The 26222-nt window shown below is 38.5% G+C and overlaps 1 protein-coding gene across 1 annotated transcript in view; it reads right to left on the bottom strand.

The window, feature by feature from the left end:
• Window positions 1-6233, bottom strand: part of BMPR1B (bone morphogenetic protein receptor type 1B) — a 184681-nt gene extending 178448 nt beyond the window's left edge. The window contains exon 1 of the mRNA XM_041484238.1: window positions 6177-6233. The gene's annotated coding sequence lies outside the window, so the exon portion shown is untranslated. The remainder of the gene's footprint in view (window positions 1-6176) is intronic.
• Window positions 6234-26222: the final 19989 nt, after the last annotated feature.

Genomic DNA, 26222 nt, shown 5'->3' with positions numbered 1-26222 from the left:
ACAAATGCTACCACATTTTAAACGTGTATGTTTGCCAAAGCTCTACGCCTCTATTGCTCAAACCACTTGTGGTTTCTCAGCACTTCTTTTTTGAATGATTGTGTCTTTATAAAATAAACATGTTTGAGACTAAATTACTTGTGTGTCTGTTGGGAATAATTATAAAATTAGCTTGTTCTAATTTACACTTGCGGGTTTTAAAAACATAGCCAAATAGCATAGTGAGTCTCCTGGTGAAACCAAAGCCTGGCATGTCAAACATGGTTTAAATCACATACATGGACTTTGATTTTCTCAGTGCAGCAGTCTGATCTCTACAGCAGGCTTAGTCCGTTAGTTTTGACTTCTAATTCTCCAAATAAGTATTCCTTTTGTAGGTCTCCAGAGACATTAATTCAGCATGCCAACAGGTTGTGCAAGTATAACACAAGTAATTCAAATCCAGGCACAGAGCTGTGATTTTCAAAATGTACTATCTCCATGTGTGGCTTCAGTAGTTTGCAATATGTTCTCATCCATGACACAGAAGAGCTTTGGTTGCTGAATATCTCAGTGTCCCAAACACGATGGACAGATGTGCTGCAGCTCCAACCACATTACCTAGGAACGTATTTAAGGTCCAATTAATACCATTCAGGGGAGAAACACCTGGTATATTTTAGCTGTCTCTCTCAGTCCCACTGATTTCAGTGGTCTCTCTCAGTCCCACTGATTTCAGTGATCTAAATTATGTTTTTTCCAGGAAGAGAAATTATCACATTATCACAATGTTTCTGTTGTACTATCCTGGCACAACATTACACTGTTGTGCATTAGGTAGTCACAGCAGCAGATAATAACTTCCAGACAGCTGCAATGAGCTACCTATTTCCAAAGTGTTTTCTGCTATTCTACTAGACAACACTGGTTGATGTAGTCAGTATTTTCATACTAATATGCCAGGATTCAGTTAAAATAGTCTCAGTCAGCTACTGGCAACTCTGGAAAATTAAAACCTTATTCAGCTTCTTCCTCTTTTACTCTGGGCTTGCCACACAACACCTTTTCAGCAGTGGATTTACAGCTCCATGAATTCACAAGATGTACATTTGTGATGAAAATTACTCATTTCATTTAATGCCATAGGTTTGTTTTCACTATCAGTGGCTAGAACTTCTATTTGGCATCCCACAGTTGGCCTTTTTATCCAAGGCCAGGGGAGACGCAAATTGTACTTTCTGTACCAAGATAAGGTGGGTTTAGTTTCTGTGTTTACATCCTGCTTTTTATCCCTGGAGGCTGCAAAGGTTACATTACCCTGGCCTTGCCACCACTGTTTAACCTTATTTTCATCTTTTCTTAAATACCTGAATAAGTCTTTTTTTTTTAAATCACATCATAACTAATACTTTAACCAGCAGGTTTTCCATGAAGAGTCTGTGGTGTCAGACTTGTTCCACATTTCTCAAGTACTGAAAATTCTCCTTCCTCTACATCAGAGACTTTTGAATACTTTTTTTCTACCTCTTCTCTCTCTGCAATATAAGTATATATCTCAACAGAATCTCACTCCCAGTCAGACCCAAACTTCAGTCCATCTGGGTATAGTAGTAAATCATACCATCAACCCCTTCACTCCCTTTTCCTCTTCTATTGAAAAAAAAGCTCCCTGCACATCATCTTCCTGCCTTCCACAATACTTGCTGCATTCCCAGTTTGAGAATACCCGTACTTGTCCTTAACATACACATGTGTATTAACATATGTCTGCATATACATATATGCCTATATATGAATATATGTATAGTTATTCACAGAATATTTATATATGTATATGTGTCTGTTGAAAAAAATACATATTATGTGTATATTCCCACACACATTTAGGTGGCTGTGGTAGAGTGCAAAGCACTACACTCTACTCTGCCACTTTTTAACATCCTTCATGGCACATTTTTCCCAGTGGGTTCTCAGGGGTCGATTCTTTCTCTAACCCAATAAAAAAGTCAATAGTAAACATTGTATTTAACAGCCTGAACTGCACATGGGGTATTTTACCAGCATGGTTTTCAAGTGCACTTGAGTTTACCTTCTGGCTATTCTGAAGAATGAGTAACTCGTTCCACTCCATTCAGCACCATCCACTCCTCCCCCACCCTCCCTCTTTTGGACTGATCACCTTTTAGAAACAAAAGAAAATGAGCCACTATTTGAGAAAGAGGTGCATTCCCCAGCATTAAGGTTTTAATCCCCTTCCTGAGCTGAAAATGGCTTACCGGTAATCTACAATAAACTATTTTGTTAGAAAATGGAACAGGAAAGGTAACGAAACGTCCCCTTGCATAATTTTCTACACAAATCAGCCTTGCCCTGTCGATATTTTTCAAAATTTTAACATGCACCTATAAAATGAATCATGAGAACAGTTACTGAAAGATAGTTCCCAGACACAAAACATCACACACTTCACTGGCTCTGTGGCTCCACTTGCAGTTTTATACACTACTGAAAACAAAAATACCTCTCAATTCTCCTCCTTCAATGGAAGAATAACAATAAATCTTTCCAACTGTAGTTACTGGCTGTTTCAGAGGCCTGGCTTAGGATGTGGATAATTAGATTACAATCAATTAGTGGAAATATCCAAAATAAACAAGTCAAGACAACATCCAACTTCCTGGAAAGTTAAGCTCCCCCAGCAAACCAAACATTTCACGAGTATTAAAGCTCTGTTCTTATTTTAGGAAAACAGCAACGCTATTTTCCTCGTTTCGTTTACAATATAACACTTATTCCTGCACTTTGTTTCCAAAAACATCACCAAGCAGGTCAAGCTCCTTTGAGACAAATATTATTTCTGGGGGCAGCATTTGCTTTCTGACACAGCTTTCTCTTCAGGGAGAAGACTGACCAGAGCATGCATGTGTTCGATCATAAACCAGACAAGTATGGAGAGTGCTGCTCCCCCAAGAGGTTTCTGGTTTAAGGGTCAGGGAGGAAAGAATTAGGAAGAAATGGGGAGGATTGTTGGCTTGAACTTGAACTGTGTTCCGGTGAAAAAAATTACACTGCTCATTATAACTGGGAGAGAAGATGGAGGAAAAGTTGAAGGGCAGTTTCTGGCCTTCCTCTCCAAAGGACCTGAGTTTTCCCAGCTTGAACTGGCAGCCTGTTGGCACATTTTTAAGCAGACTGTTAAAGCATTTGTCCTACCTTCACACCCAATTTACAGACATGAACTATCTATGTATAATACAGAAGCATATCATGTTGAAAATAAAGCCAAATTAATACTTCAAGGGCACTGCTTTTGGAGCAGACTGCAGGTAGGAGCAGGGAACACCTAACATTATTTTCCTTCATGAAGCCTACAGCCACTGCAGAAGTATTTAAGCTGAAGCAGTAATTATGATATGGCGAAGCATCACAACTTAACAACTACAACAAACTTTCCATGGCACTGCTAGCTGATCCTGCCTGTATAGCTCAAATTCCTCCCATAGCTACACACGATCTCCAGTTCACACAGACAGAAACTGAATCTGCCACTGATTATGTTTGGGAATTTCTATCATTAAATGCAACCCTTAAATCCTGCTGGATACTGGGAAATTTAAGCGTGAACTCCAAGCTCTTCCACTCCTACAAAGAAACAAAAAGCAGGCAAAGTGCTACTTGTGCAGCCATGGGAAGAACACTCCACAGAGACTCCAGATGTACTGATTTTCTTTCTAAATAGAGAAAGAAAAGCAGCAACTCCAATACAGCCTATATATATGTGTGTGTGTGTGTGTTTATATATATATATATAAATAAGTATATAAGTATGCACATATCTATATATCTGAGCACAGCTTAATGGGTATGCAATAAGCATGGAGCAATGTCTAAGAAGCAATAACTTCTGCTCAAGGTTCAGAAAATATAAGAGTACACTGTTTCACCAGAGAACTGTGCTTTATTCAGGCAACTGATTCTCACCAGGATGGGAAGAAAAGTATTTGACAGTAACCAGCAAGTTAACACTGAAGGTACTATTAAATATTTAAGTTTGTGTTCTTTTTTATATTTATTTATTACTTCACATGAGATCCCCAGTGTAGGAAAGAAGGGGGGAAAAAAAGAAAGGAAAAAAGAAATCATACTCAGTTAGATCCTAACACAGTAAATTCTCATTTCCTTTAACATGGGTTTTCCCAGAATGAGATTAAACTCAGGCCACATTAATTTATCAGTAGATTATTATTAATACATTTTCATGTATGTTAGTGTAGCAATTTTTCACCCTGCATCTTCAGCAATTTAACACATTCCTTCACCAGGAGTCTACAAGTCCTTCAATAAACTTAACACTTCAGCAGGAAAATCTTTTTCTCCCTTCATGATTGATGGAGAATTCTTCCAACAACAGTTTAACCTTTGAGATTATAATGGTGAGTAAATTTAAAAATCACAAAACATGAGCATTTGAAATGATGGGTAATGGCTTCACAAGTCACAAGGGGGAAGAAAGACAGGAGCAGCAGGATTAGAAGGATTCTACAGAGCCCAAAGACATTTTTTTTTCATTTATCAGTGTATAAAAGATTAAAGCTAAAGCCTGAACTAAGGATTCTGAAAGAACATTTCCATACCAAAAATATTTTAAGAGTGTTTTGCTAAACAAGAACTCCTAATGTCTATATCCAGTCATAAGGATATGAAGGTGATTATAGCTTTCTCATCCCCCAACATAGTAGACTATATACAAGTATTTACAATTTTTTTAAATTGCACTTGTAAACTATGAGTTTAAATTTTTATGAATTTACAAGTACAGTAAGCACTTGTAAATTCATAAAAACTGCATCCATACATAGTGGCATGATAGCACTGCTTTAAACTACTGCTCAGGAAAGTTATATAATGCTTACAGAGAAAACCTCAAAATCAGCTACATCAGCACAAAGACACAAATCTGATTTTTGGTTAATCTTCCGATTTCTCTTCACCTTTGTTAGAGTTATCTTTTCCTCTTTTCCAAACTATTCAACTTTCAAGAAATAGATTTATGCTGTGCTGTTCCTGATAGCCTAAACATCAACATGCAACTGGAGCCTTCATTTGACCTTCCTGTTAAATTCATTGTTGAACAAGTCAAAAGTGGATCTGCAGATGCAGTCACTGAGTAGGCAGTGATTGTCCTTGTTAAAACAAATTACCACCTTCAATGAGAGACTGCAGTCTCTGTCACAGGACTAATTAGAAATGACCATGTATGAATTCCAGCCCCTGTGAAGAGAAATTGAGCCACACTTCTGCTATCTACCTGCATTGCATGAAGGTCACATGCATGGTCAATCTGCTGCATGTGTGGTCACTGCTAAACCAGACCAACCCCACAACTAGCAGTTGTCACATCAAACCCACCCCCACTTTCCAAAATTGGCAAAATAGAGATAAGGAAACAGAGTCCTACATAGATTTCTGCTTCAAAAACTGTAATTAAGAGTTCAACACTAAGCTGCATGCTCTACTTCTAAATATTTCTTGCAGGCTTTAATTCAACACACAAATCTATAAAAAGTCAGACCTTTTAGCACAACATGAAGAAAGAGCCATTCACAATTTGTTTGTCCCTCAGGCATGTCCCTAAGAAGATTCCAGAGTTTTATCCCTTTCTCCGTCTCGTACTTGTGACATGCATGATAATTATTTGCTGCTTAATTTTGAAGGTGTTCTCTCAATTAAAATAGACCTCAAGGTCCTTCGCTCCTCACATCCACCTCTGCACTCTCACATGACAATACAGAGCAGTGAAGGTAGCAGCAGGCAAAGCTACACATTTCTCTGACAAGTGGCATGGGAGAAACTCTACTGGTTTTAAGACCTCTTGCTGAGTTTGTGGAAGCAAGATGGAGTGAAATTAGGCAGGCCACTTCAGTGGCACATGGAAAATATCACAGTAGAACAAATTGCTATCCACTTTGTCATGCTGATCTACAGGTACCTGTTTATCTTCAGAGCCTTTACTGATACCTTTGGTAGAGTTACACATTCCATTCCCAATACAAGTTACATTATCACACACTGCACTTACTACAAAGCACGAAAGTTGAGAAAAATAGCCCAAAATAAACAAACCCTCCATCGACAAACTTTCTATGAGCTCATAATAATGAACAGTGTCTTATCCTTATCAGCAGATGCTGTCTTACCTTTATCAAGAAAAGCTGAAACGTCCCTTTCTCCTATTCAGCTCTCAGGAACAAAATAAATGAACTCCACCCTGCAGGCAAAGAACATTTTTTTTACTGATGAATGATATTCTGAAAAAAGGTTTAAATCATTACAAAATAATACAGACCTTCCAATTTTTGTGTGATACTCAGGCAAAAATATGATGCTATCTGGAAAAACACCCACTGATGGCACATAAGTAGTTATGTATTTACTAGCCTATTTTAAGAAGTAACATGCAGATTTTCTTATGAACTGCAGCCCACTGATGGCAAAATATTCAACAATACTGGTTTACAAGGAAAATTACACTTTTAGATATTAGGTCCACTTCCAAAATAAAATGGCAATATTTCAACCCACTACACAATCTTCAACTGCAGTTTTCCTTTTCATCCTAAGAGGCCCCAGAAGAATGAGATTACATGATACACATGACTAAAAAGAATTCTAGATCCCCTAATAATTTACATATTTTCTAAAAATAAGGATCAACACTCCTCCTTGTTGTAACAAATGCACAAACTCAAGTCCTTCCATGGAAGTAGGATGGGATTTTTATGGCAACAGAAGTTAGAAGTCTTCGGGTAGGAGCAAGAGTCTCATAAGCAGTAGAAAAATTGAGATTCATTTATTCTGCAGTATAGCCATAAAAGCCTTACTGAAGTCCTCAGCAAGTGCAGCTTCAGTCAGCTGCAGAGAACTGAAGACAAGGCTGGAAAATTAATCATAGAGGCTAGAAGCAAAAGAGAAGAAGAAGACAGAACAGCTGAAGAAGGATGATGATGAAGGCTGATGGAGAGCAAGGATATTAAAGTTTGTGTTGCAAGGAAAAGAAATTTCACATGTTGAACAAAAGGCACAAGAGTAGAGAGGGAAGGAGAAAAGGAGGACCAGAGCCTCATTATGTTTGCTTTTTAATTAACTACTCAATTATTACACTAGAATGTGGAGCAGAAATTATTCATTTAGACAGCTTCCCAAAAAATTTACAGTCATAGAATCATTTAGGTCAGTAAAAAGGCCTTTAAGATCATCAAGTCCAACCATAAATGTCACTGCTTATCTTATCTGAAGTAGTTTTACATATATCAACACCAATTCAAGAGTTACATAATGGTTCAAGCTCATTCCTCTCCCAAACAGTGGCCAAATACTTATCATTTCCTTCACAGTGCAGGAACAGCTAAAAATTTTACAAGGGCGTAAATACAACTGACTTGCTGACAATGGGCCAATTCAAGTAGCTGTCCCTGTTCCTACAGCAGGTTTGTCATTCTACAGTTTTAATAACCTGATGTTTGAAAGGAAAAATTAATGTTGTTTGTTATTAAAGAAAATACCCAGGTAATTAAGAGGCACTAATCAGATGTTATATTTAAAATATGCATCTGGCTTGTAATGACATCGTTATTTCACAGTGTACATTACCATTTCCCTTTTTATGGGATAAAAGAAAATCTCCATGAATTTTGTTTTTATTCTGTGAACAGTCATGTATAAAAATCCTACTGAAGTAGTTGTGATCATTTGTTTTTGCTTCTAATTAACAGAGACCAGCTGCTAATGGTGAGTCTGTGAACCCAAAAATATTTCTAACTTTGGTATCTTGGAAGCTCGCATACATCTCTAATATAAAACATATATTAAAATTCAGAAAAAAATTACTGACTTCACTCAGTAAAATTCACTGGAAAGATTTTGAAACCTTCCTTTGCATTGCTGAGTGTTTTCAGAATGACACAAATATTAGGGATTCTACTTTTTCACGTGCATTAATATGTGCACATAAGGTCATATCTGTTCTGAAATACTCTGTTAAATTGTGTTTACACATCCTAGAGGTTTGGCTGGTGTTTACACAGGGTTACAGGTAGAAAAGGTTTGGTTTAGCAATTTATTGTCAATCCAATGTGTATCAGTATTTCATCACCAAATTATTTTAACAGCACACATTCAACAGAACTACTTTCAGCAGCATCAGAAACTTCCCCAAGTTAGTAAACCTCCTCTGAGCAAGCTCTCCTGGCCCCCTCTGAGCATTCCACAGCATTCTCCTTGCATCCAGCCTGTGCCAGGGACTCACAGCCCTGACAGCGAAGAGCCTTTTCCCCATGTCCAATCTGAACTCATTAAAATCTGTTTGACTGTGTCCTCCTACACCATTAAAAGAGGGGTGGGGACCTTATTGGGAGCTGACAATTTATGCAAGCAGTTACATTTCCACAATTTTTTTCTGAAGGAGTTTAAACAGGGTGGTTGGCAGTAAAGAATGACAGCTTCTTCCCTTCAGCTCCCACAAAGGGACAATAATATCCTCCTCAATTTTGCCACACTCAGCAACAGGCAAAAACGTCATAGGGATATTTTCACATGACTTTCCTGTTTTCTAAAATCTCTGGAAACCATTTTCCTAGACCTTTTTACTCTTTTTCTCAACTCCATCCTGCAGACACCGGGGATTGGTTTCAAGCAGGTAAACAACACAGGTGAACGTCCCCAACAATCACAGCACAGCCTCTCCTGCTTGAAATAATTTCCATTTATAGCCTTCAAGCATACGATTCTGTCTTATTTTTAAAGCAGTCCTTAAAAGAAAAAATTTCCCATGCTAAGCTAATGTTAAATACACATATGGTGATGTATTTTACTATGTACTGACAAGACCTGTCTCTCTTCCTGCTTTATCCATAATACTGCATGTAAGCTCCCAGCTTCCAAAAAGCATGTTGTCCTGTTTGAGAATGCTTCTCAGTCTTCTGCTTAACTGACTTGATTTTTTCCTAACTGTGATCTAGAGGAGCTGCCTAGCAAACAAATGGTTCAGCTGGCATTTGACCATATGTTACCTCTAGGGGCTGGCTTAAAAAGAAGACCTTCCTTCATTTTATTCTCAGAAGTACAGATAAGACAAGAATGAGTAAAAAATAAAAACCACCTAAAAAATTAAGCTGTACAGTTCACACTGTCCTTTACCATACCAATACAGCTGCAATTTGATATCCATGTGCCCGACCTCAGAACTGGTGTATAACCCATACAATGCCCATAAAAATATGAGGAGTAATTCAGCTAGAATTTACTCTAAACTGCACAAAAAACACTTGTATAATTTTGAGCTAATTTATCTTTCCTCTTGACCCTGCAAGAAGAGACACAGAAAGGTGAACTTAGCTCTGGCCAATACAGTCCAGGATTTCACAAATAAGCTGATATTATTACAATGGAAAGATGGAAAACGCTACAGGAACCATAAAAATGTCCTGTTTCATAAGATAAGGAAGCTTTTTGCTACAACTAATATTTGTTTTGACTTCTTAAATGAAGCTAAGTAGTATTTTCATTGTTGTTTCCCAGCTCTTTCAGAAGGAGCAACTGCTCTGACAACCCAAGGACCAAAGGCTCCACAGCCACTGACAGGAAAGTGCCCTTTCCCCCTCCTGCCATTTGTCAGCCTTAGAAGCAAAAGCTGAGAGAGAAGCACAGATTGGAATGATTACACAGAAAATTTGGGGCTAATTAAATGCATTATTCAGCATCAATAGTATTTGAAATCTATGGAGAAAATTAATAGGTGCCATTAGAAAGTTTCTAAGGGAGATAGATTACAGAAAAGTGGTGCAGCATGAGGAATACATGATTTCACTTGAAGCAGCCTCCACAAGACACCAGAAAAAAAAACAAATCATGTACATAAAACTTCATGAGTGTCTTTTTGTAACATGCGTGAATATAACATATAGAAATACATGCCTTGATTGTAGAAGCCCAGATAATTCTTCCGGACATCAGTTTACAACAGTGGCTTCAGTTCTCAAATCACCCAACATTATGATAGTAAGGAATCAATTCAATGCATTTGCAGTTCTCTCTGCCTACCAGTTTTATAAAGGAAAATTAGAACTGCAGTACAGACAAGATGGTGAGTAGGCACATCAATCTAATTACAAGTAGACAAAAAGAAAAATTAAACTGAATATAAATCAATTCCTCCCCTCCCAATAAACTACGTGATTTCATATGACAGGATCACATAAGATACAGCTTTTCCTAAGACCAGATCAGTTTGAAGTTTACAGTTTTCTAGTGGCATATCGGTGAGACAAGCAGAGGCTCTAAATAATACATAATAATAATAATAATAATAATAATAATAATAATTTTTTAAAACCCCCCCAAAAAAAACAACTAAAAAAACCCCCACAGAAGATTCAGCAAACTTTGAATTGACATGACTCTTTATCTGTGAAAAACTGAATCTTGGAAGGACAAGATTCTAGCAGGAAGGTATAATCAGTGACATTTGTGAAGTCTTATATTCCACCCCCCAACACAGTCAAATGCTAAAGCAAACTGCAGCACATAGCAATAAGATGCTGACAATCTGCCACCTTAACCATAATCCACAGATAGGGATAAATTCTTTTATATAGATTTTCTAGCTTTCCTGTGGCTGCCAGTGTTTAAGTTGTCAGGAAAAATGCAAGGCCCTGTCTTAGAACATTGTTACAGAACACAGTTTTGCTATTCACTGAATGCTCACCTATTTCAATGGATTTCTTATTACTTCCTATTTTCTGTACTTCATGTGCTTCAAATTAGTGCCATCTGAGAGATTCTCCAAGATTCAGGCACTGCAAACACTACAGGTGGTCTATGCAATGAAGCCCTTGTCCTGCTCATGCTTTTCCACATTCCCCCGTAACATCCTCTCCCTCTCTGTGGCTCCATGCCATTCGGGCAGTCACACACTGAGCCTTCTTTGCTCATTGCTAGAATGACAAGCACCTATCTAAACAGAGAGTATGAAACACGATCCACGTGTTTTCAACAGAAATCCAACAAAGAAAGACACTTCAGGCTCACTTTTGAAATAATATGTTCAAATATTTTCTTAGTATGAAAAGAGTAAGCTGTGCTCCTCCAGTTGGAAAAGTCCCTGCAAAGGCACTGCAAAGATAAGGAACATGGGGAATTTGGCTTCTGTGTTTGCTGTCACTGTTTCCATGGCACACAAGTACCACAAATCAGATGATCAAGAAGTAAAGTTTAATTCATAATTCATGCAACTAGGTCAGAGCTATCCCAGGATTAACCTACAGAACAATCATAAACAACCAAGACAAGGACCAACTTTGCTTGATATTGTAACAGAGTCTGTGTTTGGGGGTTTTGACATTTTGGGGAGAGTTGTTGATTTGTTCAGGGTTTTTGCTCTTCTTTGTTTTTCAAATGCAAAAATTTGAAAGTCTCAGAAGCAGCTTCAATATATAATTAATAATCCACTTGACTTCAGAGGATCTTAGTGCTTCCATATCAGCAGAAATGCAGTAACATTGTACTTATTACCAGTAACATTGTACTTATTACCAGCTACTGCATGGAAAAGAAATCCAGCAATTAAACATATGTAATTGCTTAAATCAAAGTCACCATTTAAAGATTTTGAAACAAGTCTGAGTACACACAAAATGTGGTGGTATAAATATTAAGTTTACATGGCTCTATTGGGACTTAACGGACTTCTCAATATTAGAATATATTCCAGCCAGTCATGAAAGTAGTACTTGAGACATGCTAGTGCTGTTTTTAACTCCAAAGTAGAGGAGAAAAGGCACTACTAAAATCATGTGTGTTGACATTATGAGTCACCTATGTATGTGCTTTAAAGTAACTACCAGTATTCTTTTGAGGCATATCAGTTTAAAGGGAGAGTCAGAAAATGCATTTCAAAGGACTAAGATTGAGAATATGACTGCGGCTTCCACCTGCACTTAGCAATTGGAAATTCAGTTCCAGCCTCAGGCCTAGAAAGTTTGAGTCCAAAGATCTATTTTGCTCTATACACACAAACTGGCTGGCACTATTGGTAAAGCTGGGCCTGTGTAGCTACATTTTCCACTTCCAGTGGAGCTGATGGAGACGGTCATTAGAGATGAAAGGAGCCCTAGGCTACAGGCTGTAGAGGAGAGTGGGATGTGGACCCTGAAATTTGTACTAATACCTATCTGAAGCATGCTGGAGGAGACAGAGCACAAAACTATGGGATGCTGATGACAAATGCACATATGTGTATTTGAAGGGCGTTTGACATACTTGATGTCAACTCGATAATGTCCCCAGAGGGGACTAACAGAGCTGAAGCACACAAAATCAGGTCTCAGGAAGGGCACGAGGAGCAGCAGGTGCCCATTAGTCAGCTGCACTCTTCTGCAGTGAGTGCTTGTGCAAGAGTGATTGCTCAATTCAAGTACCTGGCTAAGGACAAGCAGCTTGCAGGTGGCTCTCCCAGAGACACCGAGGGCCACAGCAGGGCAAGCAGGATCCCCAAGACAGTGGTCCAGAGAGGAGCTGTAAACCCAATCCCCTTCTCCTCACTGAACACACACTGCATCATAATGTGTCATCTGTGAGACAGAGAGAGGTGGTGTGTCCTAATGAACCCATCTTCTCAGGTTAATCTCTCAATCAGTGTTGATACAGTGGGCCACAACCATGGAATGCCTATTAAAACAGAAAAATGTTTATTCAATTCAGCCTTCAATTCTGGGTGTGTTCTCTGTAAATGTGAAACCTTCCATTGAAGCAATAGGATTATGAAAACGGTGCAATATGGTAAAATTATCCATGCATGTGGTCATGCCACTGAGAAAAAAATAAATATAATGGGACAAGGCTACCAAAAAGAGTTACAAAACTTCAGTGATTTTTCTCCCTTTTCAAACAAGGCTAACAATGTAAATAGAGAGTGAGCAACACCCAGAGAAGTGAGAATTACAGTCCATTACAGGCTGAGGCAGAGACAAACAAGAAAGCCAAAATATCAGCATAAAAATCAGAGTAAAATCTAAATTCTTGTTTACAACATGATGTGCTCTGACTTTTAAACAAGGAACACAAACCTTTCTCTCTTATTTTTAGACTTCATACAAATCTGTGCATTTTCCATTAAAAAGACCACCACACAGAGTAAATAAAACACAGCGAGTTTGGGGAGTGGAGGGAGGGGGACACAACAGAGACTCCTTTTCTGAAAGGGCACAACCACATTGCTAGGTAAGCTGCAAGAGAAATGACAGCCAGATCTTCTCCATTTATGAACAAAATTCATTGCCTTGAAGGAAGGAGAGAAAAAGGTGGGGGGGCCCTTCCATTGCGACTTGGTCATATAATGGAATTTCAGACTAGATGGCCAAAACCAACCAAACAGACACGTGAGAACAAACGCTGCTTGCTTGATGGAATCTCACAACAGCAGTAAAAGACTGGAATACAAAGTCATTTGTGAACCAAATGGTTCAAACAAAAAAAATGTACCTCACTACAGCACAAAGCAAGTTACTAAGTCACTGCAGTAGAAAAGCAATTTGAACCTTGGAGCATGTTTCCTCTTGCTTGTGTTTACTTTGGAGTTGAGTGATTTTAAACTACATAGGCAGGATACTAAATAACAATCACAGGGATTCTGTGTGTGTATATTGCATGTGTGTAAAGATGCATTTGAAAATTATATGAAGATTGGGAATGATTAGAAGCCTTATGCCACAGAAAAGTTGCACAGGCATGAAGAATGTATAACATTACTCTTGAATTATGAAGGGTCAGAAGGTCAGCCCACATATGCAGACCTTTCCTCTAAACAAGGTTACCACAATGACCTCCTCAGAACTGCCTGCATCCTGGTGTATTTTTGCCCATCTCTGCTCCAGGTTTTCATGTAGCTGGAATTCCACAGATGGTCCCCATCACCCCCAAAGAAATGCTCTTTCCAGATGAATTCCCCAGAACAGAACTTCATTTCTTTGACAGCAGAAATTCATGATTCCCAAAAGCACAACAACTGGCTAATATTTAGTCATTCCATCATGTTAGAAAATATGGTACAAGTATAAAAACATTTCAGAAGGCACTGACATTCCAATAAATGCTGGAGCTCTCTCACCAGCATTTGATAGCTGTACACTCAAGGATTTCTGAGTCCTTTCTCATCATTTCAATATAAATGGTGTATTTGCAGTAAAGCCTGTGCTAATGTCATGCTTCTGAGGTTTCAGTCAACAATTTTAAACATGGTATTCTAATGTCCTTTGTTAAACACACAGAACAGTCAATAGTTCAATACTCCAGTGTCTCCCTTCTCTTACTATTTCATTTGTTGAAGTTAATGATTTGCTAAGTTGATTTCCCCATCAACCACAGCCCCTGTGTTTCTCAAAGTTCCTTAAAGATTACTTCAGTAAGAAAAGACATTATGACACAAAGATAAAAGCAAAGATATCCTAGTACATAATTTTCCAGCTGAAGTGCCACGCCTCAACACACACAGCTGTGCCCATAAACTCTCTTCATGCCATCACAGTGTTTCTCCATGCATGCACATGCACCCTTCAGCAAAATAACCCACACTTACCACAGAACATTTGCATTCAGATTAGCAACCCTTTTCCAGGATTTCTGCTTGCATCTCTGGTGAAATGCTGTAATTCCTGCATTATATATCCATTCTACACAAGGAGCAAAATACAGATTTCTTCCTTAAAAGAAATTTGGTATAATTAATAGCAGAATCATTATTATAAAGAAATAACTCATCTATATGAAGAGCAGATGCTCATCTTTCATGCATGCTAAGTGGACTTACTGAGTATGTTTTTCAGGAGAGATGAGAAATCCTGTAATCCAAGATAATACAGAAATGTATAGAAGGAGAATCTTTAATTTCCTACATTAGTATAATACTTTAAAGGGAAGTAATCAAAGAGAGGTAAGCATAAATAGAATGTGAATAATGGAAATCTTGATTTAATAATTGATTTTTTAATCTCCTTTGCATTTATACTTCACTGACCTTAAAAAAAAATAAGCCTCATTTTCACTACCTGCTGTAACCACTGCAGCAAACATTAACTCTAAACCAAGCCAAAGCAGGATTTAAAAGCAGTGAAATAGCTTACTAAAGATACTTTAAGTGAGTGGTAAAATGGGTTAACCCAAACGCTCTTTGATTCAAAATGAAGTTGCTGACTAAAAAATATCCATGAGAAAGGTTTCCTCCACTTGTGGCTCAGATTTTTAAGGGTTTCAAGTTTACTTCCCCTAAACCTTCCCAGGAGCTTCACAGAAGGTGAGTATCATCATCTGCCTTAAAACAGGATTCTGTTGAACAACTGAAAAAACAATAATGAATATATTGAGCTGGCACCTGTTGAGATTTTTAAATGAGCCATGGTGAGCTCCTACTCCTTGGTAGCACCTTTAGAAATTGCTCCTCACCCAGGTGAAAACCCCAAATGCTTTAATTGGTAGAGGCTGCAGCATGGGGGGCTGCAAAGCATTAACTGAAAGTAGCCCAACAAAAACTCCTTCAGCACCAGGGAAGGCTGGTATAAACCTGCCTGATAACTCCCACAGTATTGTCTAATAGGATAAGATAAGCTAATATCAGGGTTTTCTCTAATTCTAAATTTAAGTTTTGAAATTCTAGTTGCCTCATAGCCAATGCATCACTCTCTTTTTAAAGGAACACACCAGATCATATTTTAAAAGGCAAATCACTTTTAACTGAATGTTTTATTTGAAAATATATTAGAATTACCACCAATCTTGAATCATTAAATAAGATTAAATGCTCTACTTTTGCTATACCACTCCTCATGTTTGCAGACTTTTTTTTTTTTTTTTTTTTTTTTTTTCACCTTTTCCAACATTGGCAATTTCTAAGATTTGGCAATGGAGACAGACAAATAGTTTTTCTTGGTTTTCCCTGCTTCCATTGTAGCTGACTCAGGCTTGGTTTCAAACGTCTGCAAAATATATTTGATGTCTGGACTACTAATCCACAGAGGTTTCTTTTTCAACTTGTTTCCTTGGAAGGTGATGGAATCAATTCTATTACTGTTATTTTCAGAAAAAAAAAAAAATTGATAGAAGTTCAAACACTACTGTTTTGTTTTAAATGGAGCCAGCCTTTGAAATTCAACTACCTGCCAGTGGTCTAAAATGCCTTTTTAAGCAGTTCACATAACATAGCAAGTAATAAACATAAGGCAAAATTTTAGCAAGTATAAAAAGATAGGAAAACAACCACATGCCATTACAGCCTGTTTCGACCTACACATACAATATAAATCAAGCATAAGGTAACAGTAGCTTAACTAATTCTATTAATCTCTATGAGTAAGCGTTTCATTTGGCCATTTTCACATCCTGTAATTATTCCAGAGGAAACGCAGGTTAAAGGTTCAACTAGCACTTAAAATGTCTCCTAAAACATAATTATATATACAAGACTTAGCCTGTGGGTAAAACTGGGAAACCTACAACACAAAGCATTTCTTTTTCCCTGATAAAATGCTGACTCCAATTATAATAATAACATTTTTTATCATTATTAATACTCAGTTCTATGCAGTGTACCTCAAAAGGAAAAGCTATCTGCAAGCTGCATAATTTGGGCCATAAAGCCTTAGTATTCAGCCATAATAAATTGTTAAAATCAAATTATGAGCCCCCTCTTCCAGTTCACTCAAAGGAAGAATCACAAAACGCACAGAGTTGTCTATTGCTCCATGTTCTGTAGGGGGTCACTGCAATGGCACAGGCTTCAAGGGCAGCCCTGTTTGTTTAATAGTAAAATATGATTTCAAAAACCACAAAACTTCTATTTGCTTTCTTTCTTTTGGAACAGGAACTGATTTCCAAAGATGGAAAGGGAGTGCACAAACTGTGCATACCATGATGTACCTGTTTATCTAAACTGCTCTTAGGGAAGGGAAACAAAAGAAATCCAACAAGCAAACAAAACAACTGCAGCAACCAAAAAAACCAACAAAACAAAAAACCAGAACAAACCAAACAACTCCATAAATTTAAATTACTGGGCATGCAGTGGGAAAAGGCTGAGAAGAGTTGGGCATTCAAAACAGGCAGGAATTCAAGTCAAACAGATAAAATACTTCAAGAGAATCTTGCAACTTTTACCTACAGAGCCCATTAATCTCCTTCTTCCTATTAAGTACGCATAGTAAGTGCTATATGTAGTATACATTAATTTGAAACAAAGACAGTCAATTGTATTAATTTGCTATTGGAAATTTATAAAGCACATGAATAAAAGGCTATTTGCCATTATGAAGAAGGCTCTGATTCTGCTCAGCTACGGTGTCTTGATTTTTGGATGTGAAAGCATCAACGCAAGGTGTTCATGATGAAGTCTGTAAGCACCAATTCAAAGTCTGTGTTCAGGAAAACATCATCTTCTCTACTTATTTCAAGAGGTGCAATTAATGGAACCTAGCAAGCAAGTTCCAAATCTAGTTTAAAATTAAGAAGAAAAAAAAAAATTAACCTGAAAAGCTCATTAAAGGACTATTAGTGTTAAAACTGCCCTAAATTCTCAAATTAGCAAATACTAGAATTAAGACGGTTCATGAAGCATGAATTTAAGCCTCATATATATTCATTGCAATGGCTTTGCCCAATATTGAAAAGCAAGTCATCTATGCAACCAAGGGAAAAAAAGACACGCAAACCAAAATACCCCAAGCTAAACAGCAAGGCTCCTGTGACCATCCTGTTTCAAGTGATGCAAAAATCAACAAAATCACTGTAGCACTTCATATAAAAAGATTGTATAAAAATATGAAAAGGGGAGTTTCAAAAGATAATACATAACTACTATAGTGTCAAGCTGGAACTTAAATACAAAGCAAAATGACCATATTATATACTGAGAAAGAATTTTGGTTTACATATTTTTCCATTATTTATTTTTAAAAACATTCCACAGTTTTGCTATTAAACCCCAAAACCACCCTAACTGGTTTTGATATATTTTTAGAGTTCTTCCAATGTTTTCCTTTCCTTGGCAATTTTTCTTCAGACTTGTATTAACATCTCACTCACCAACACAGACAGCTAATGGATTAGTACAGGTATCTGCCAAAGGTGGCAAGCACCAAAGTACAGGCAATAGAACAAAGCCCAGTATATGTTTTATGTTTTGGACACACTTCCTAAATGTTTTAACCTTCCAACATCCAGACATACTGCAAGATCAGAGAGCACCATGAAAGGATTCCCCAAGTATCTTCTACGAAGTAAAGCATAAAGTTGTGTTTTCACTAAGATACATTTTTGCCACTAAACCTGAGTTTCTGGTTGTTCCTCACTTAACCCAGTTTATATTGATGACATCTAGGGGATGAAGAGGGAATGGAAATGTCAAAATGTTGTTTCTCCAGTTCCACTGTGAAGAAACAGCAGAAAAGTCCCAAGGTCTCCCTGACCTTCCAGCACTCTGGGACAATCTTTACACAAGGACTAAATGTTCTCACTCAGCTCCTGCTCTGTACAATGTAGTGATCTTTTTGTTAACATTTGGCATTCAGGTCTTCTTGTCCTACTTCTCTTTTGACAAAAGAACTATTCATGTACAATGTAATCCCAGCACAGCATAGGGTCCTGTCCCAAACATAGGTGTGTTTTCTCAGTCCATTTCCCTTCCTTCTTCCTTGCTCAATATCAATCCCTGGAACAGGCTGCCCAGAGAAGCTGTGGATGCCCCACCTGTGGACATGTTCAGGGCCAGGCTGGATGGGGCTCTGAGCAACCAGGTCTAGGTGAAGGCATCCCTGTCTGTGGCAGGGGGATTGGAACCCAGTGGTTTTTAATGTTACTTCCAACCCAAACTATTCTATGATTCAGTGATCTTAGTGACCCTCTAGATTGGAAATGGCAATCAACTCTCTGCATTAATAATACTTTAATTTTGATGGCGAGATTGGCAAAAGAGCTGGGCTTCAACATTTTGCTTGCTGGCAAGAGTCAAGTTCCATTGGTTTACAGTAGGAACACCAGCATCAGTGTAGCTTAAAACATCGTATTTGCCCATGGTAGGCTCAAGATTTCCCTTCCTCTTTCTACTCCAGTACCAGTGATTTGCTGCATTTACACAGAACCAAATTCCTGCTACTGAACATGGGTGAGTCCATTGCAAATGTTCACTGCTGGCTTTTTCCTCTCCATCAGTACAAGAGGAACACCTGAGTCATATTTAAAGTTTGCAGGGCAAGACCTGAAGTCAGTGCAGATGATGTGAATTATTCAAGCATTCCAAACATGTCTCTTCTCAAACATCAGTCCCTTGATGCATCCAACAATAAGATTTTTTTTTTAAAGAGAAAGGCACATGGCAAAAAAATGAAGAGGTTTATATGGAATCAAAGTGGATTCAGACATCTCTAGCAATGGATCTTATTCAGCATGCAAAGATTTTTAAAATTGAGTGCTACTTTTTCTTAAAGCATAAGGCATCTACAAAATTTGCATAAGAAAAATAGTGTTCAATTAATATATACAAATATCAGAAGTATGCTGACACTTAAAACTGGGGAAATGACAGTCGATTAAAAAGAAACATTAATCAAAACAAAAACAGTATGAGGATGCGTTCGTTGTCAAATGTAAATTTTTCTTTTTGTTGAAGGAATGTATGACAGCACACACCTGTTTTTTACAACCTTACAACATTGCGAATGAAAAGGTGCCAATACAAACCAACTAATGAGGAACTCTCCACACTGCTAAGTAGAAAGAAATCAAGGCCCTGACTCAGCAAGCACCTACTTTTGCTGGAACAGGTTACCCACCTTGAAAGTTCAAAGGAGAGTCTCGCCCAAAATGAGCTGTCAGCCTACAGTAATATTTGAACACTTGGGGCTAAAACAGGAACCTAGGAAAGAGTCGCACTGTATACTCTGTGAAGAAGTGTGATGTGTACTTTCAGTTGAGGAATAAAGTTCCGTGTTATTTTTATCACAGACAGTGTGTCATGTCATTCACCAGAGCAGCTATTGGCCATGGGGTTGCTACAGCTGCAAGATGAAATACAGAAAATAACCACCGGGGAATTAGCTATAAAGCTTTCAATTCCCATTATTGACAGGAAAGAAAGACTGGGATGAGCAAGTTGAACATTTGCACTAATTATTAGTGCTTTGGACTTTTTTTTTCCTAGAAGATCAAAATCTCAAACCAAAATCAGTGGTCTCCATCAAAGCCCAAGAACGCAAGAAAATCTCCAGTTCTTGTCACCACGATCCCATTTGACCTTGGAGTGGGTACAAAACAACCCTGGGCCTTCTGCAGCCAGCCTGCCCCAAGCCAGGGCTCTGTCCCCAATTCCTGCAGGCACAGCATCACATTTCCCTGCAGCACCCCAAGCCAAGCTACTGTAGCCAGTCCTGATGCAAAGCTGAGAATGTCTCTGGGCTCTAGAGCCTAGCTCAGTATTAGTGTTTCAAAACACATCAGGTTGAGAAGAGAAACAGACACTGCTCAGCTCTGCTTATCTTAAATGCCCTGATCACTAGGAAGATATTTAGAATCTTAAAACATATGTGTGTTTTCCAGATTTATTCTGTACAACCTGCTATTATAAAACCAGATTTCATAAGAGGATTTTATGGATTCAATAAAAGCAAGCATCTGGTGTCTCCTTAGATTTCATTTTTCAGAAGAGACCTGCTTGCATGTGAGGGTATTTCCCATAATTTTGTCCTTTGCAGAATACTTAAATATGTATGGTTTGATTTACTGAGCACTTTCCAGTTACACTGTTACCTCACTGTACAGATACACGAAACCCATCCATTTGAGCCTGCAATCTTTTATTACACTTGTGAAACTCCACTATGAAAAAATTAGGCTGATAGTTATATGGATGGGGAGCAGAACTCCAGCAGGCACACCACACTGACAAAGTGCTTTTTGAAGAAACAGAACTGAAGAAATGATAATGGCACTGACATTAAATAGCAATTAATAGATATTAAGCAGTAAACCTAGGACTGAAGAAGGTGGTTTACAACAGGCAAAAACATATGACTGTCAGGCCGAAGTGTTCAGTGTTTGAGAACAATTTGTTTGGGTTTGGCCACTTCTCAACATGTACATACAGAAAATTTCAGTCCCATGAAGACAAAAATCACTGTATTCCATTTTTGATAATTTCTCACACTTCATAAATTAATTTTTTTTTCCTTCCATTGTGCAAATGCACAGAGCAACTGCCTCACATGCATGTAAATAAACACAAATATGTACTTAATGTTTTAAAACCTTGATATTGCCCTGCCTTCATTTGTTAATGTTGCAAAGTGAAATTTAAGTTGTGTACTTCAGCTGAAATATTCATAATACACTCCAGAACATATCAAGGCATTAAGCACGCTAAGTGTAAAGCAAAAAAATGAAAGGCTTCTATTTTTTTTTTTTTTAAATGACATCAATTAGTAATTAGTATTTCTGGATAAGAAAGCATCTTCTATGGCAGGCAAAAGGATAAATCAGCTGTTGCTACTAGCTCACCTTCTGGTTGTAACTTCCAGATACTGCATCATATGATTTAAAATGATCCTCAACAAGTTATTATTAATTTGACATTTACACTGGTGCCATTAGTATTAATTTTCAGTTCTCATTCTGAAGAACAAGGGTTTTAATCTAATAATTCCATGACTAAATACAATACTGATACTAATTATCAAAGCAACTATGATTTTAAAGTTATTATAAGAGTAATTATTTGTACAACTGGGCCTGGCAACTCAAGAGGACAGAGCTGATTCTGTGTTTTATAAATGGTATGTTTTCTGTGTATTTTTCATCCTTATAACAATTGGTTTTCTCTAAAGACTGGAGGTTCAATAGCTGAATTTGAAAAATTTGACTTCACTCACCTGAGTGAATAAATCCTTGTCCCACAGAGAACAGAATAATTTTATTTCCTTATTATCAACTTCCTCTGAGATACAGAAAGTCCTCTTTAAAATAGTGCAAGGTACTAAAAAGAGATTTAGCATTTCCTTAAAACAGGAAGATTTGTAGTAGGAGATGAGCTCCCCATTATCCATCTGTTTCCAGTTGGTTTTATTCACATTACCAAACTTTCCAGATGTCGTGCTCTTCATCCTTTGTCCCTCTGGAATGATAAACTATGTTCCTCTTACAACCTCTTTATATCTGCCCTTATATCTAAACATTATAAATAATTTTTAAATGAGATGTGTGTTAAATTAATATTTTCTGTAGAGATTTCCAAGACCAGCATTCACCAATTCCCTCTCATGAACTACCTACCAGAAAGAAAGAAAAGGATGGAGTGTGCTTCTTGGTGCAGGGATTTGGGCACTGGGGAGCAGCAGCATGGGGTTAAGTCAGCTGGAAGTAAAACCAGAGTTAGTTGTGCCTCCAGTGAGCCATTTATACGTATTGAAAGGGAGAAGCAAAGAAGAAAACAAATGCCAGACCTGCAGGTGTGCTAACAAATTAAAACTGGAGCAGGGAAAGAAAAAAATCTGCCATATCCTTTCAGCCCTGCCTCACCTCAGCACTCCCTGTGATGGAACCTTTCTTCTAAGGGAAGCTGCACATAGTCAGTCTTACCATAATCAGGCAGGGAATATCTGCTCAGGCTGGCATGACTCTGCTGCTGCCCCAAACCAGTGCCAGTTGTCACTTGGAACAGGAGTCCCCAGGCTATTAAAAGATGGAGAAAGGAAAAGAACTGGCTTCTCCCTTGAGCACAAACAGTAACTCAGAAACAGACATTACCTACAACTACGAAGTATGTTAAAAAGTTTTCAGTGCTACATGGTACTGTCTTCTGGTTTCTCAGGAAAGCACTGAAGAGAAGGGTTATTCAAATAAATAATTTGTTCTTGTCTACTTGCATGACTTCTCTCAGTGTGAGCTGCCATAATGCACTGGAAAAGAGAGTACTTGTGAGGTTGTCGTGTGCTCTGCGTCAAAAAAGTCAGAATCATAAAAAGTCTTCTGAAATCTGCAAATAGTATTTTATCTCTGTACATGTTCCACTTGGAATTTTCCATATCTAGTAAAAATGCTGTTCTTTCCTTTATGAACAACAAGAATTTTTATGTTATGTTACCACATTCCTTCAGACTAAGAAGAGGAAGAAACTGAGTCATGTAGCGAAGACGTCAGTATTTTAAATATACTGGAGAGAGCTTTCCACAGAAACTGCACATACAATTTAAATTTATTTTTTATAGAGAAAACATAAGCCATGATGTTGCTATGAAAACATTCCTGTTGTAAGCATGCTTTCCGAAATTAAAAATCACTATAAAAGCAAGCTTCTGTGCTTTGTATCCACAAAATGGAACATTGTACTTTTATGACTGCAATGAAATTGTTTTCCTGAGAAAAAGACTGAATGGAATGGAAAGGTTGTCACATCCAAGACTTGTGCTCATCGTGGATATATACACTGAAGTAGAGCAGAGCAATCTCACAGTCAACAGGTCAGGTAGTGCTGCATATTCAGAGCAGCGAAGTAAGAAGGGCCTTGAGATGCAATGTAAGCATTGAAAGGCAACACATTACTCAAACACAAACTCAGAAACTCATGACAATCTTGTGAAGCAGAGGACTCCACAGAAGTACCCTGGTAGATCAGACCTTTGCTTTGGAGTTCACTCTGGTTTACAAACACTTACAAACCTAAAGACACCTCTAGAAAAAGTCTGACATCAAGTATACTCTGTGGACAGATTTTATTGTCCTAACGTTTCTTTTTTATCATCACATCTCCAACACTATACCAAGAATCTAAAACCCTTTTGCTTTACTAAAAGAAAGCTACTGGTTCTTCTTTTAAAAATTGCTTGGTAACTGAAGTCCCCCTGAGCAAGTACCTTGCCTAAGGCAGGAAATCTAAAACCTCTTATGGCAAACCAATCCATACTGGCAATCCACAGCAGGCTTGGCAACTGTGAGTCTGGGCCACAGCTCCTACATAGCTTCAAAAGGCAGCTTGCATGTTGGTACTATCAGCTCAATATTAGGAGAACTATACCTGATCAGAATGACTTTAAAAAGATCCTGCCACCTTACATGGATTTTGCCTCCCTGTGCAATTCCAGTTTCTTCTGACAGTTCCCCAACAACCACCTACCCTGCTGGGGAGAGGGGTGGTGGGAAAATATAGACCTTTATAATCCAATCAGAACTCACAGTTTTGGCAGCTCCTGAGCTTTTGTCTTGTGGACAAAACCCCCACAGCTGGCTCTGCAAGTGCTCAAGCCAGATTTCTTCCAGCTTAAGAGCTCTCCTGCTCTGGAGTGAATTATCTTGAGCTGGTTTTCCTTCTTGCCTATTTTTCCCCAACACCTTCTTATTAAACTAAGTGTCCAGCACACAGATACACTATCACTCCCATGCACACGGCATGCTGGGTACATTTACAGTACGCATTCATGTAAAGCACACATACAGTAACTGTGCAAGCAGACTGCATGAGAGCATCCAGAAGAGTTTCTTCCCATCCCAGTAACTTCTGCCCGATTTGCTGCAGCAACAGCAGGTCAGATGATGAGCTCCCCAATTACAGGAGGCAAAGACCCAGCTCTCAGTCTTTCTTACGACTCACAGAGTGAGAGTTTCCCCCATTATCAACTAGAGCTCTCTAAAACAGTGCATGCTTGCTTTGGGGTGGAGGGAAAAGGGGGCACAACAAGAAGACCAGAAAGCAGCTGTTAACACAAAGAACAGCCCTGAAGTCAATGCAGAGCATTGTAACTCCATTCTACACCTGCTAAACCTTTTCCCTGAACCTTATTAGAAACAGCGCTCACCCAGCCGAGGAGGGAATTAGAGGGTCTCTGCAGCGCACTCACACCACGGGGAGCTGTGCTGGAGCAGCCCTGTGCTGGAGTGTTTTCCAGCACAGTCTCTCTCTCCATTAAAGGCACTCATTCACAGGTCAGCGCTCTGGCAAACCCAGTCCTTGGCAGGGCTTGCAGCTTCCACAGTGGCAGGGTGAAGTAGCCACAGCTGTACCAGCTGTACGTTTAGTGCCGAGCACAGGCTCCCAGCAGCTTGGATAATACGAGTTCAGTGCAGCAGGCAAGATTACACATTAACAACCACGAGCAAAACAGGAGCAATTAGAGAACAGCTAGGGAGTGCTCAAATGTGTAACCAGATACTCTCACAGCCAATACATATCAATACAGCATATGAAAACATGCTCAAGGACCACAGCTCTCTCCCTCCGAGTGCTGCAGTTGGGTGGTCTTGCAATGAAAAGGACATGTTAAATCACATTGTGTCCACCCATAAAAGAGAGCCAGCCATGAACTGGCTGCTGACACTTAGGAAGTGCTCCATTCAATGCTGCCAGTGATTGGAATAACCCTGAAGAGGACATTTCTGGACAAGGCGATGGCTGCCAGTAGCTTTTCATAGGAAAGCAGCACTGGGAGGGACCTCCTGAATGATAGGTCTGATGCATGATTTCCTCCTTTTACACCAAAAGCTCTCTCCATACAAAACATTGGAATGCTCTATACCTACACATCCATCGCTTGACAGCTGCTTTGCTACATTTTCTGCTGCTCCCGATCCCACTACGCAGCATGGCACACTACTAGAAACTGAATAGAGGCTCCAAAACACCAAGCCATGAAAAAAAGAAACTGCACCAATTCACAAGTCCTAAAGGAAAATATGAGAATACATGTATTCATGCATAGGCAGACACAATTCCTGAGTGATAAAGAGCAAACATTAATAATAGAATAAGTAGGTACAATGTAGAAGGGGGTTTTTTTTAATTGCATCCACCAGGTTACCTATGCAAAAGACTGATTTTCAGGAAAAAAAATTTTAAATCACAGATGGTTGACTATGTAAAGCAACTGCTTCTAAAATACTGAGTAATAGCACAAAAAAAAGGCAGCTTGGGAAGTTGGACAAGGACTGGAAGACTATGCAGGAAGCTGGAAAGACTATAAAGGAGATGACAGCAAAACAGATAGAAACACAGAGATGCAAAATGTGAGGGGTAGAAAGGAAACTGGAAGGACAGTAACATTTTTGATGGGCTGGAACATCAGACACATAAAAGGAAAAATTCCACATTCAGGATTTCAAGGCATCCATTTTCTCACTCCTATACTAAAGGAATGTCAAAAAGTGACAGATTAAACCAAAGTCAA

The sequence above is a fragment of the Pyrgilauda ruficollis genome, unplaced genomic scaffold, assembly GCF_017590135.1.
Source record: "Pyrgilauda ruficollis isolate IOZ18807 unplaced genomic scaffold, ASM1759013v1 scaffold65, whole genome shotgun sequence".
Classification (NCBI taxonomy): Eukaryota; Metazoa; Chordata; class Aves; order Passeriformes; family Passeridae; genus Pyrgilauda; species Pyrgilauda ruficollis.
Note: the sequence above shows the minus strand (reverse complement) of the source record. Positions and strands in the feature narration are given on the sequence as shown.